Raw genomic sequence first — 12,184 nt, forward strand, 5'->3', positions numbered from 1 at the left:
AGTATTATAGATTTTAATATCAAAGTTTACCAAAACTGCATTTCAGATTAAGTCTAATTAAAAAGAAATTTAAATTCAATGACAATCCCTGATTGATGAAAGAGATCCTGAGATTATCCATCTGCTAATATTTCCATCTTTTGACATGGTTGGGCTAGCATGGGTCACATGCTTCATGCATGGCTAGCATGCTTCATGGGTCACACTCCTACATGACTGACCAAACCAGCCTAGAGGCAAAGACCAGAGAAACAGCCCACAGTTACACAAGAGAGGGATACCAAAAGTCCTGCTCAGCACTGAGTCAGCTAAATGTTTTATGGACCTCTTCAATGACAGCATAAAAGACTAAGAAGCTCAGTGCACTTTAGTCTACTTTCAACATTAGTAAAATACTTTCATTTAAAATTTGCTTGTATAAAATAAGCAAAGCTCATTAAAATTTATCCAGGGACCTATTAGCTCTATATCCATTTTGACTGTGTTATGCAATTATGGTTTGGGGGAGGTTCTGAGACTCCCAGTTTAGTTTCACTATCCTTAGGAGACTAGGAAAAAATGGCTCACTCCCATACTCCTTCTACATGGGTTAGGCAGACTTATCCAGCACTGCCAGCTGCCACCCAGCCCATCTTATGCTGTCCCTGCAAGTCACCCAGAGTGCCACAATGCTCCCCATGTGCTTACAGCAAACACCTGGCACTGTGTCTCCCCAGTTATGTCTCTGTGACACTCCTCCCTTCCCACTCAGCTTCCAGCACCAGGATACTGCTCCAGTGCGAATCAGGTACCCCGATCAGTGCTACTGTCATATTCAGCATCTTCACGTGTAAGAAAGTTCCAACTGCAAGGCCTGAAAGACTGTGACTTATTCATACCACCAGCAGCAATGCCTGCCACAGCCACACAAAGTGTGCAGGCGTGTCATCCACACCAAGTTTTGCAAGAGCTGCACACCTTGGAGTTGTCCAGCTGAAGTCTATAGGACTGCTCAAAGCAGTTTTTAGTATTTGTAGTGCTAAAGTCCTCGTTAATAAATAATTTACACAGATTATGTAGAAATTCTTAATACAGCAGATTAAAGGCAACTACTCATCTGAAACGGAAGCTTCTGGAACTCATGGAAAGCTACTGGAGACTTTGGTACAAAATAAGTAACAGTTTTATCATTATGAATACTAGATAACCTCCTTTCAAGTCCAGACAAGCCAGAATTTAGTCACTCCTCACTGCATAAACACAATATTATATAAATGCAAGTTGAATGCCTATAAAGACTGATCAACTCCAGATGTATCCTCAGACTACTGACCAGTATCCAGATGTGATGAATCAAGGGAGACAGAAGAAAAATTCTACAGGATAAAACCAGTTCACAGAAATGATAAAATATCATCCCAAGCTTTCTTTACTACAAAGACGACCGTATGATGTTTTTTTTACATTTCTTACTGAATTCTTGTTCTGTTAGACTGCGAATGGTGAAGCCACAATTATTAGCATAAAGAACCATGAGTTTCTTTCAAACTCAGTAAATGCTAACCTGTACTAAAGCTACTCCATGCAGAAGCTGCCACATCTTCAATCAGTAAAGGCATATTGAAAAATGATCAGACTATCTAACTTGCATAAAATATCAGTAAATCAAGCCCCAACTATTCTAATTGTTGTCAACTAACAAATCAATACCCCTGAATATGGACCATTAGTTCTAGTAGGCTTTTGCAGTCAATTCTTGCTCCACCAATAAATTGCCCTGTGGTCAACTTTGATGAGTCACTCAGTTTCTTTAGGTCTCATTCATGTCTTAGAAGCAAGGGAGAACAGATCTCTAGATGTGGTGTCGAGAGGAACTATGTACCAGGAGATCAAGATCCCCTCAGAGAATAGCAGGGGGCAGTGAGAGAACTCTTGCTCTTCCCACCTTTCCCCACGGTGGCCAAACAGACATCATTATGGTAAGTTTGGATTGGGGAAGCCAACACACCCCACAGGGACACACTGCTGGACACCTGCAGGTTCCTGGCCCTTCCCACGAGCACTGCACCCGCTCACAGCACAGGGCTGGCTGGGGGGCACTGCCCTGAGTGGGTTATTGTATGCCCAGGGAAGACACACAATAACCCACTCCTGAAGCAATGAGAACTACACCAGCTTGCTGGTACTTTTCCTTCTGGGCTCTAATTATTCCTTCATGAGCTGAAAACCTTTCTCTATGGGCTACTGACAATCCTATTAACAAGACAGCCTTTTTACAGAGACAGGCATTGCCTATTTATGTTTGACCATTTTTTCACCATAAAGAACAGGCATTTTTCCCACTAGAGCTTCAGCATGGCCTTTAAAGGCCAGGAATGTTTGTGTAATGAGTTATGTTGAACATTAAAATTTTAAATTGCACATGGAGAAGTGAATGGGTAAGTTAGTTTGCTAAAGCAGTAGGAACTGTGCCAATTGACTTTTTTTTCCCTTCAGTATTACTTCTGCTGAGGGAAGTTATAAAGGAGCAAGACACATTTCATCTTGAATTCTTTACAGAGTTAGTGAAAGCAGTAAGAATCTTCCTTCCTTCTTTTCCCATTGGAAAAGGAGAGCCTATGAGCACTCTATTTCACTAGTCTCTCTTTTCAGAGAACAGGAAAAAAAACCACACCTTATTTTGCATATTTACAACCCAAATTTGATCTGAAAGTCTGGCAAAGCCCTACTTTAGGAATTCCAGTAACTAGTCCATAGAACATGATTACAAGAGCAAGCAGGCTGTGAAACCCCAGAACAAGCAAAAGCACATGGGATCCCAAAAATCACAACAAAGAAACTAATTGGGTCACAGAGTACATTCTGGTTTATAAAAAAGGACAGTAAGATTACCTGGTAATTAGTAATCACACAGAAGTCCCTGGAATTTCAGAGCTTAAAGATGAAGTTTGAAAACTTTAAATTGCACCTGCTATTGCATGCTGGTATTTAACTGCCTATTAGTTTTTCAGAACTAGTCTATTTGCAGTAGTCTGTATGATCTCCAAAGAATGAGATATCTGAGGATTATACAAATCTTATAAAGATCTGCAGGTTTTCCAGAGGCACCTGGTTGTAAATATTTCTGCATTTCCAGGGCCTTCTGTATATTCAACAATGGAAATGTTTCTGCTCCTTACAAAAAAGTTCATTTATTCTCTAAGCACAAGGGAATAGACCGGCATGCTAACTGAAAATGCTTTACATTTTTAAAATTATATTAGCATTCTGGTTTTGTTCGTTATTCCTTGTTTTTGTTCCTTGTGGATGAGTACATCTTTCTGAAGTGGGGAAACATTCACACTTAAGGCAGTGACCTAATTCAGGATGCACCTGGCTTCATGCCAGACCGTGGGGACTTTCCTTGTGTGAGCATGTTTTACTTTAGATATGCCCTTTTCATTCAGCATGCCCTAGTCGGACACTGTTTAGCTGCTCATGAAATTCCAGCTGAGAGTTATTTTATTGTTCATAATTTCACCCAGATGCCACAGATATTCACTGTCTTAAGCCTCTTCCACATACATACTTCTCTTCTTGGTAAGTTACCCAATGAAAACATAAGGTCCAATCTCATCCCTTGCATATTCCCTTCCTATGCTGAAGAGCAGTGCCACTGAGAACAGGATAGCATGGAATGTTAGAGGAACACTGGGCACACCTTTATCTTCCCACTTGTGAAACCAAGCACAAAGCAAGTTGGGCATCTGCTGTTGCAGACAATCTTTGCATATACCCCAGAGAGAAAAACCTCAAACCATACCTCAAGTACACATCACTTCATCTCTGCTTAGACAGTGTGCTGAGGTATAGCCTCAGAAAAGACAAAAGAATTTTTCCAGGCTTTTAGTACACAGCTCTAGTTGAGCCAAAGTCAGACTTGTCAGCTATTAGGAAGAAATGAAGAGGGAAAAAAATTCACAAGAATTAACTGCTCAAGTTCTCACTTTCCATGGAAAACTAGTCAAGAATCTCACCCTCTTTACTGACCAAAAAACCCCATCTCTTTATTACAATTCTGCCACTGGATATGCTTTCAGCTCTGGCTCCCAAGCACACACACACGCACTGCTGGATGGCAGAGAAGTTAAAAGGCACTATCAATTAATGGAAAGACACCCTGCATTCAATAAAACCAATAGTAAATAGAAAATAATCACAAAGCATTTTAGATCTTATCAGTTTCACACTGAATTCTGAAAAATCTGAAAGTTTTGCTTGTACACATTGCAACCACTGCCCACGGTAAACCAATCACATCAAGCACATGCAGCAGCTTATTTTCAACTTTTTGAAAGTTTAGAATATGACACACGGTTCCAATTCATCACAACACCTCCCTTTAGTTGGTCAGCACTGAACTTCAGCTTTGCTGCTCACCTTACCTGGGTGACACCAAAAGGAATTTTTCAAGCTACCTCTTGATTTTCATCAGTTTCCTTTCCTCTGCCAAAGCCAGAGTCCCATGGGGGAAACAGGGGAACAATGATGACTGTACACTGATCATTGAGCATCTCACTTGAATTTTAATAAAAAACATGGGGGGGAAAAATGAACACTGGTGAACTGTCCACATTATGAACAGCCTGTGATGAATTTAAAAGTGCTCAAACAGATCTGCAATAGGTAACATCAGATATTTCTTTAATTTCTAAATGGGAAGGAAAAAAAAATCATGCCTTTGGCACGAGGACCATTCTAGAACTCACAGTACACCAGGAATAAGTAGTTCAGGCATGGGAACCATAGGAAAAAGTTACTTCAGTGGAAGGTGCAACAATCACAGGATTTATTACTCAAAAAAGAATATTCTCCACGCAGATGGTTTCTCTTACAAAAAGCAACATTGTTGTTTCACCAGCAGAAATGCTGTGCTCCAAAATAAAATTAAGACCAAACCTCCACAAATTTCCACTGCAACATTAGAGACTGCAGTATACAGGGAAGATATATCAGGTTTCTTATCTCCCTTGTTTCATGTGATAGATCAATTCACTCTCAACACCTAGGAGAGATAAAATCAATAAAAAACCCTGCCTTTTCCAAGGACCAGGTCCTGCTTATTAATTACATTTTCTCAGGATATGCAACTGAAGCAACAGACTTTGTACTAACTTCTAAAACGCAGAAACATAGGCAAGAGTAGGGTTTCACTTTAATAGCAGTGCTCAGTCATCTTAGAAATCAAGAACAATCAAGCAGGTCATGCTCTTTACAGCTTGCCTAAATTCTCTCTTGCAATTTCTGCCTCAGTTTCAAGTTCCCAGGAATGTTTTTTCACAACAGCAACACAGCCTTGGGGGCTGCAGGAAGGACCCATCCCGCTCATGCACCACACACTCCTTCCCTGCCCCATGCACATGGCCAAAAAATAAATCAGCTTGCCAAGCTGACAGAATAGGAAATACTGTGGAGTTTATTGCCTCTGTTCTCAGAAAAAGCAAACAGAAGGTGATATCCAACAACCCAGAAATGGTGGCATTTTTGCCATGACAATGCCTGGAAAAAGTAGTCATTCTGTCATGCTTGAAGGAAATATTAACTGTACTGTGGTGGTTTAAATGCAATTCTTTCATAATCTACTGTGAAATAACAAGGAAAAAGAGCAACCTTTTGCTGAAGCAGTTTTATCTCCTGTAAGTGAGAGAAGCAAGCAAGTTATCGCTTGTCCTGGCATTTGTTGTTCCTAAACAAAACTAAACCCATTACATAGTTAAATGGACAAATGAAAGAACAGTATTATTCACATTATTTACTTTATAACTAATCCAAAGTAAGCAATGAGCATATGAATAGAAGCCCTGCTTTAGCTTCAGTGAATCCAAAGCAAGTCCAGTTGTCTGGAAAATGCTGAATTAAAACTGAAACCCAACCAGCTACACCTTAACCACACTGGTCAGTATTATTCCATTTCAGGAAACAAAAGTCAACTCTCAGTCACTTTACTGTTTTTATGAAGAGAGACATCTGCTTGGCAAGAAAAACCAGGTAAAATGTCCTAGGTAGGACCAGCTGAAGGAGTTTCATTTGCTTGCTTGCTTGCTTTAAAATCAGCTATCACAAAAAGCTCTTCTACCTTCAGCTTTCACAAAACAGTAGCTTTTCTGTATGACACAACTTTTCCTATAGTTTATATTATTCAGCTTGTGGGTTTCTGCACTGCTGTTGGTGCTATTCCTCTTTTTAAATTTGGCAAGAAAACCACAAACTCCAAGTTTGGTGAAGCATGTCTTCCCCTTATTGTCATGGAATTAAAGGAACAGCAGTTTTATATGACGACAGTTACTGCACCTAATTTGTTGGTTGCTACAGTTCAACCTAGAAATAAAAACAGAAGCACAAGAGCTACCTCAGCACAGTTATCAGGGAAGATCTTTCTCCTGGTATTCCCAACATCTTGAAAGTAATGTTGTTTTTCATATGAGCATTAGGCAAGAACCCAGCCTGCTTTTACAACAGGCTTTGTTAAACCCTGATTAAGGACACAATCCCCATAAGGGGCTGCATAAATTATAACACAGCAGCATTTGGGTTCCTGGGCACAACACCCGAGCAGCCACACCCAGCAGTCCATCCACTGAAAGGTGGCAGAGCCTCCCAACAGCCTGTGTAACACTGCACATCCAATCAAGGGGAAAAGTCTGTGGAGGATGGCTTAAGCAAAACTAAATCCCACCTACAGCAACTACAGCTTATCTTCAAGGATGCACAGCAGTCTCTGTTAGACCACATGCTGGAGATGCTTTTACTTCTTTCTGTAGGACAGAGCAACAGCTGCAGCAAGAGGCAGAAATTAAACTTAAGACGCTCAGCAGTCTTCAAAAAGGTAATGCTGTAGGTAGGGCTTTTTTGCACAGAAAACAGCCTGCTTCAGAAGGACAGAAAACCAGCTACACTTAGAAACACAGCATCACCTTGAATCAAAGTGAATGAGGAAACATGCACCCTAAATGTCTAAACAACTTAAGAGGCCCCAGCTAAATATTTCCCCCACGCAAGAGGAGCCTGCTCCCTCAAACCCAACAGCATAGTAAAAGTGATCCCAGCTCACGTGCACAGCACACCTACATTTTCACTGATGCCATGTTCTATTTATTAAAACCAACCACTGAGAACGGCTGCATTCCACTGTGCAATGGCAGCTGGCAAAACCAAAGAGATGAGAATAACATGGTTTTCCTGCAATTGCTTCACCTGAGTTTCACATCTAATTATATTCCCAGAATCAAGCTGTCTTCTGTTTTCTCAGATCTCTGTCATCTACTTCTCTATATATGGAGATCAAGATAACATAGCTACTGTAACCTAAGCATAGTGAAAATATAAATGCCAACCTATGTAAACTCTTGAGCTATTTTTAAAGGATAATTGTCCTTGAAGTTCATACATGGAGCCAGTGAAGACTTCTCACTGTGGGAGGTAAGAACAAAGGTCATACATGCAGTTTCCTCGTACTGTAAAGCAAATCTGAAAATGCTGTAAAGCAAAACAGATCCCTTGAGGCACTCACAGGTGGTTCTCACATGGAGATTTCTTTTTCTTAAGTTATGAAATGAAGGGATGGAAAAGGACAGTCTCTACCCAGAGTGTTCTAACAGTTGCACAGCAAATTGGCCAGTGTTTAAAAAAAAGTTAGAGACTTAATGTGGATGAGTTAAATTTTTTCCCTTTTTTTGGAATTTTTTTCTATGATAAGAGTACACTACTGTTTTCAAGGATGTAATATTCCAGACTACAGTGTAGCTGTAGCAGTTGAAGTGGAAACAGAAAGAAGTTAAATTCTCAAGTGCATCCAACTTAAAAACACTTTCAAACTTCTATTAATATCCATCTTAAGACCAGAAATGTTTATAGGAAATTTATTTAAATTCAATAAGAAAGTTTTGTTGGACAACTATGCACCACAGCAATATTCTCACCAAAGTTATGATTTATTGCCAAATTTTTGAAGGTTACCTGGACCAGGGAATATTTGTACATATGTCTCCTCAGTGCACGTTTGAAGACTCCTGAAGCGAAGGAGTCCACTGGAAGACATTTCTGTGCATTTTGTTCAAGGGGTAGTGTGGCCTGATAGTTTTAAAGTAAGGAAAACCAGCTTAAAATATTACTTGATCCAGAAATCCTGAGAAAATGCTGCTTTGAAAAATCAAACACCCTTAAGTTTTTCTTAAATAAAACTGAATCAGCTAGCTTAAATTCACATGTGGTTTTGAAAATTGTGCTCTCTATGCTATTCCTCAGTCCTCAACTGAAGCTGGAAGGACAAACACAAACTACAAATATTTTTAGAAAGGCTAAAATTCAGTGTAATAGCTCAGGTTCTGCTTTCAGCACAACAAATCAGCCACAAATATGTCACCAGCCATGAAAGCTGGATGCCAAACAATTGAGAAACATCTGGTGCATTCCAGAAGCACAGCTAATGTCATCTGTAATTTTTCAGTATGAATTATACCTAAGCATTAACTTACCCTTAAAGGACTAGCAATACCAAGCTTCACTGGAAGCAGAAAAGCCAGCAGCTTGTCAGATCTATCTGTCTTGATATTCTCCTTGTATTGAAAGAGTTGCCAGTATGAACAACCAGAAACCTCAAACACTGAACACTTGGCATTATGCTGCTTCACCTCTCCTGCTTTGTGTTTCAAGTCCCTGAAGTCATCTTTGGACCACTTGAACTGCCTTTCCTCCCCTTTTATTCAGGAAGAGATCCTCATGGTTTGAAGGGGAGAGAAGCCAAGAGTTTTGGCAAACCTCTGCTAAGTTTTTGCAGGCTCCTTGCACTCTTCTTTTGCTGTGTTCATATCTCACTACCTTTTTTTTTTTTTCCCTAACTTTTTTTTGCTTGTTTTGCTTCACAGCAGGGACACTAAGGTTGTTACCACACTTGTCACAAGTGCCGTATTTAACACATGGTTCTACGGGCAAAAACTTCTACTATACTGTTTGAACACTGGTTTAGAGTTGGTTTTTTTCCCTCCCTTCTTGTCCCTTCACACAGTTGATTTAATCCCCTGTCATTTCCACCTGTCCATCTGTCCAGGACCTTAAATTCAAGAGGAATTCTGAAGAGCTGAATGCAAAAGAATTCAAAACGACTGGATTCTGTCCAACACCTAATTTAAAAAAATCCAGCATAAAGAAACATGCACAGCAGCACTTCATAGCAGAATCTAATGCAGTATTTTGGATGTTAACACCCAGTCCTTCAGCAAACACTGCAGGCACTGGGGCAAAGTTTGCCCTGCAGAGGCATCTTACTGAAGCAATGGTTTGACTGTGCTGGGAAGAAACCTGCCAGCCTCTGTCCAGCCAGCACTGATTGCAAACAATACTCATCTCCTCCTACTTCACAAACCGTATATGTCTTCTTCAGAAGACTCCTACCTGCATGAGAAACTCACAGAGCACATGGAAGACAGACTATACTACCATCACTCAGCAGTCTTAATTTTCACTCTACTAGAGCACAAGACATGCAAGGCATCTGCTGCCCCTGTGGCAGTGAGCAACATCAACAGTGCTGTCAAGTGCCATCCTTTCTGACACCACTGCTTGAGGAAGTCTTTAACAGACAGCAGAAGTGCTACCACAAGTCATCTGAAAGCTGTCACCCAAAACACTCTTGCAGGACAGACTTTACTTCACAGAAACTTACGACTTAGCCTCAGAACTGTGAGCTCACTCTGAACGGGGCTCAAGAGTGGCACTTGGTGCTTTCACAGTGTGCTTCAAAACAAAAGCTCATTTACATCATTTCCTCTGCTTTAATTCAGCAGTGCTCCTAACAAGCTTCAATTGCTTCCTGTGCATCGTTGCTCAGCACCTGCCCCTGCAGCAGCAGCACAAACTCCACCCAGAACTCTCTAAGTATTATTTCTGCAGTTTCTACAGAGAAGATGCAAACACCACACACCAGCACTGGGGGAGCAGAAAATCTGCCTGGTTACCGATCTGGCTGTAACTGTCTGTCACACACAACACACTACAAACACAACAGCTACACACAGAATTAGCTCAGAACCTCTGTACAGCAGCATCTCAGCCATCAGCTTTAAATTTTCATGTCTTCCTGCAATTATACACCTGATAGTCAGAAACTGTCCTTCCATGCCTCTGGCAACTGGCATCGGAAAAACTACTAGGGCCCTTTTCTTTGCACAATTAACTGGGGCTAGTCAATACAAAACTGCTGTAGGTTCATACGCAACTTTTTGGAGAACTCAGGTGTCCTGTAATTTGCTCTTCTATGAAAGCATTCATATTTTGGCCTGACAAAAAGCACAATTAACAGTGCAGACATACTAACCTCATTTTGTGGTTGATGTTCAACATTTGTCAGAGTTAAATACAAGAAGCAGGTGTCTATATTAAAGAACCTCAGCTGTTCAGTAATTTTACTTGGAAATACAATAACTGCAAGTACTGTATTTCTAAGCTACTTTTAACTCCTACCTGTTCTGTATTGTATTATTTTTACTCTGAACACCTGAGAACCTGCCTGGAGCTACATTCAACAAAAGGAGACGACTGTTGCCAGTCACAGCCAATAACAGTATGCAGGTAGGACTCATCTCCAGAGGATTTGTTAGCCATGAGAGAATTTTACTTCTGCTCTACAACTAGCACATTGATTTCCTTGAACAGAAATTCCCTCCAGTATGCCAGAGAAAATTACTTTCCCTAGTTTTTGGGAGAACAAGTGCCAGAAGTGTCTGCCCACCAAATCCTCCCCCAGCACCAGCCCAGCCACCCCTACACACTGCTGAGACAGCTACAGAACTTCCATTCTGCACTTCTTTAGTTGCCAAGTGTGTACTTGTACTCAGACTCCCACAGGTAAACATTCTTACCCCTCCATCTATTGAAGCAATGCATTAATGGACATTTTAGGTCACTTCTGGCCATGGTAGAGGAGCTGATGGGAAGTCTCACTTCTGACAGCAGGATGCGTATGGTGGCTGTCGGGTGCTGATCTGTGCTTTCCAGACAGCTGCCCTTAGTGACATCCCTACCAGAGAGCCCAGTACCAAAAGAGAAGGATCCTCTGCCAGGAGCTGCTTCACCAGTGAAACATCACCGTTTAGTGCAGGGGAGGAGGAAAGGTAAGAACAAAAGCCAGACAGACCTGCTCTTCACCACCCATTCACTCCACCAGTGAAAAAATTAAAGGGGGGAAAAGGCTGAAGTAAAACAGAGGCAGCTCTGCCCCTGCTGTCACCACCTTTCTCAAATGCACCTCCCCAAGGAGACATGGGCACCCTCCACTGCAGGCACCCTCCTCTCCTTGGGGAGACATGGGCACCAAGGAAGGTGGGCTCCTGGGAGCACCCAGGGAGGTGGGGTCCAGACCAAAACCTTCCCAGGAACACAGGAAGGGGTACAGGAAGCAATCAGACCCAAGAGCACCATGCTGGAAAGCACCTATACTGCAGGCAGCAACAAATCAGTAAACAGGCCAATCACTACAGTCACTTTTTGCTACAGCTGGAGATGATTGTCAGGAAATAGACTTAAAAAGTACATACATGATTTCCTCACAAGATAGTTTCCTCATGTCATCTGATTTAGAATCTCTGAATTTCACTCTGAAACACCAAGTCTTTTGATGCTCTTTCCAGAGCTCACATTTGCACTCTCAGCTTGAAACTCTTGCCAGTTTTATCAACTTGCTTTTAGAGGATGGAAAGAGCTTTCAAAACAAGTAAGGTAAAGCAGAGATTGTTTCAAGATATTGTTCCACCACACCCCAATCAGAAATAACTGTGGAGCAAGTGGCTCCTGCCAGCCTTACCATAACCCAGAGCTGCAGCACAGACAGCCCAGTGCCAGCAGACAGAGTGCAAGCTTCTCACAAGTATTTTGGCATGTGCCAGGTTTGCACATGCAGCACCTTCAAGGATTAGGGAAAAAAGCCATCTTCCTTTTTCCTTGAATCTCCCATCTTTAGTGACTACACACAGCTTGCAATGATTACCTTGTTACTCTTTTTAAAACAGTTTCTCAGCAATCAGTGACCATCAGAATCACCAATTTAGACTACACACACCATGAAGTATTAGATAGCCAAGAAATACTAAGCTGAATAACTTGCTGGTCTACATTTTTAAGTACATACAAAATACCTGCAGCCTTACAATAAATTTTTTTTAAAGGCCTGGAT

The 12,184-nt window shown here is 41.3% G+C and overlaps 1 protein-coding gene across 2 annotated transcripts in view; it reads right to left on the reverse strand.

The window, feature by feature from the left end:
- The window catches only part of CSGALNACT2 (chondroitin sulfate N-acetylgalactosaminyltransferase 2), a 32,865-nt gene that overhangs the window by 17,647 nt on the left and 3,034 nt on the right, over positions 1 to 12,184 (reverse strand). The gene's annotated exons all lie outside the window — the stretch shown is intronic.

The sequence above is a fragment of the Haemorhous mexicanus genome, chromosome 7 (genome assembly GCF_027477595.1).
Source record: "Haemorhous mexicanus isolate bHaeMex1 chromosome 7, bHaeMex1.pri, whole genome shotgun sequence".
NCBI classification, from domain to species: Eukaryota; Metazoa; Chordata; class Aves; order Passeriformes; family Fringillidae; genus Haemorhous; species Haemorhous mexicanus.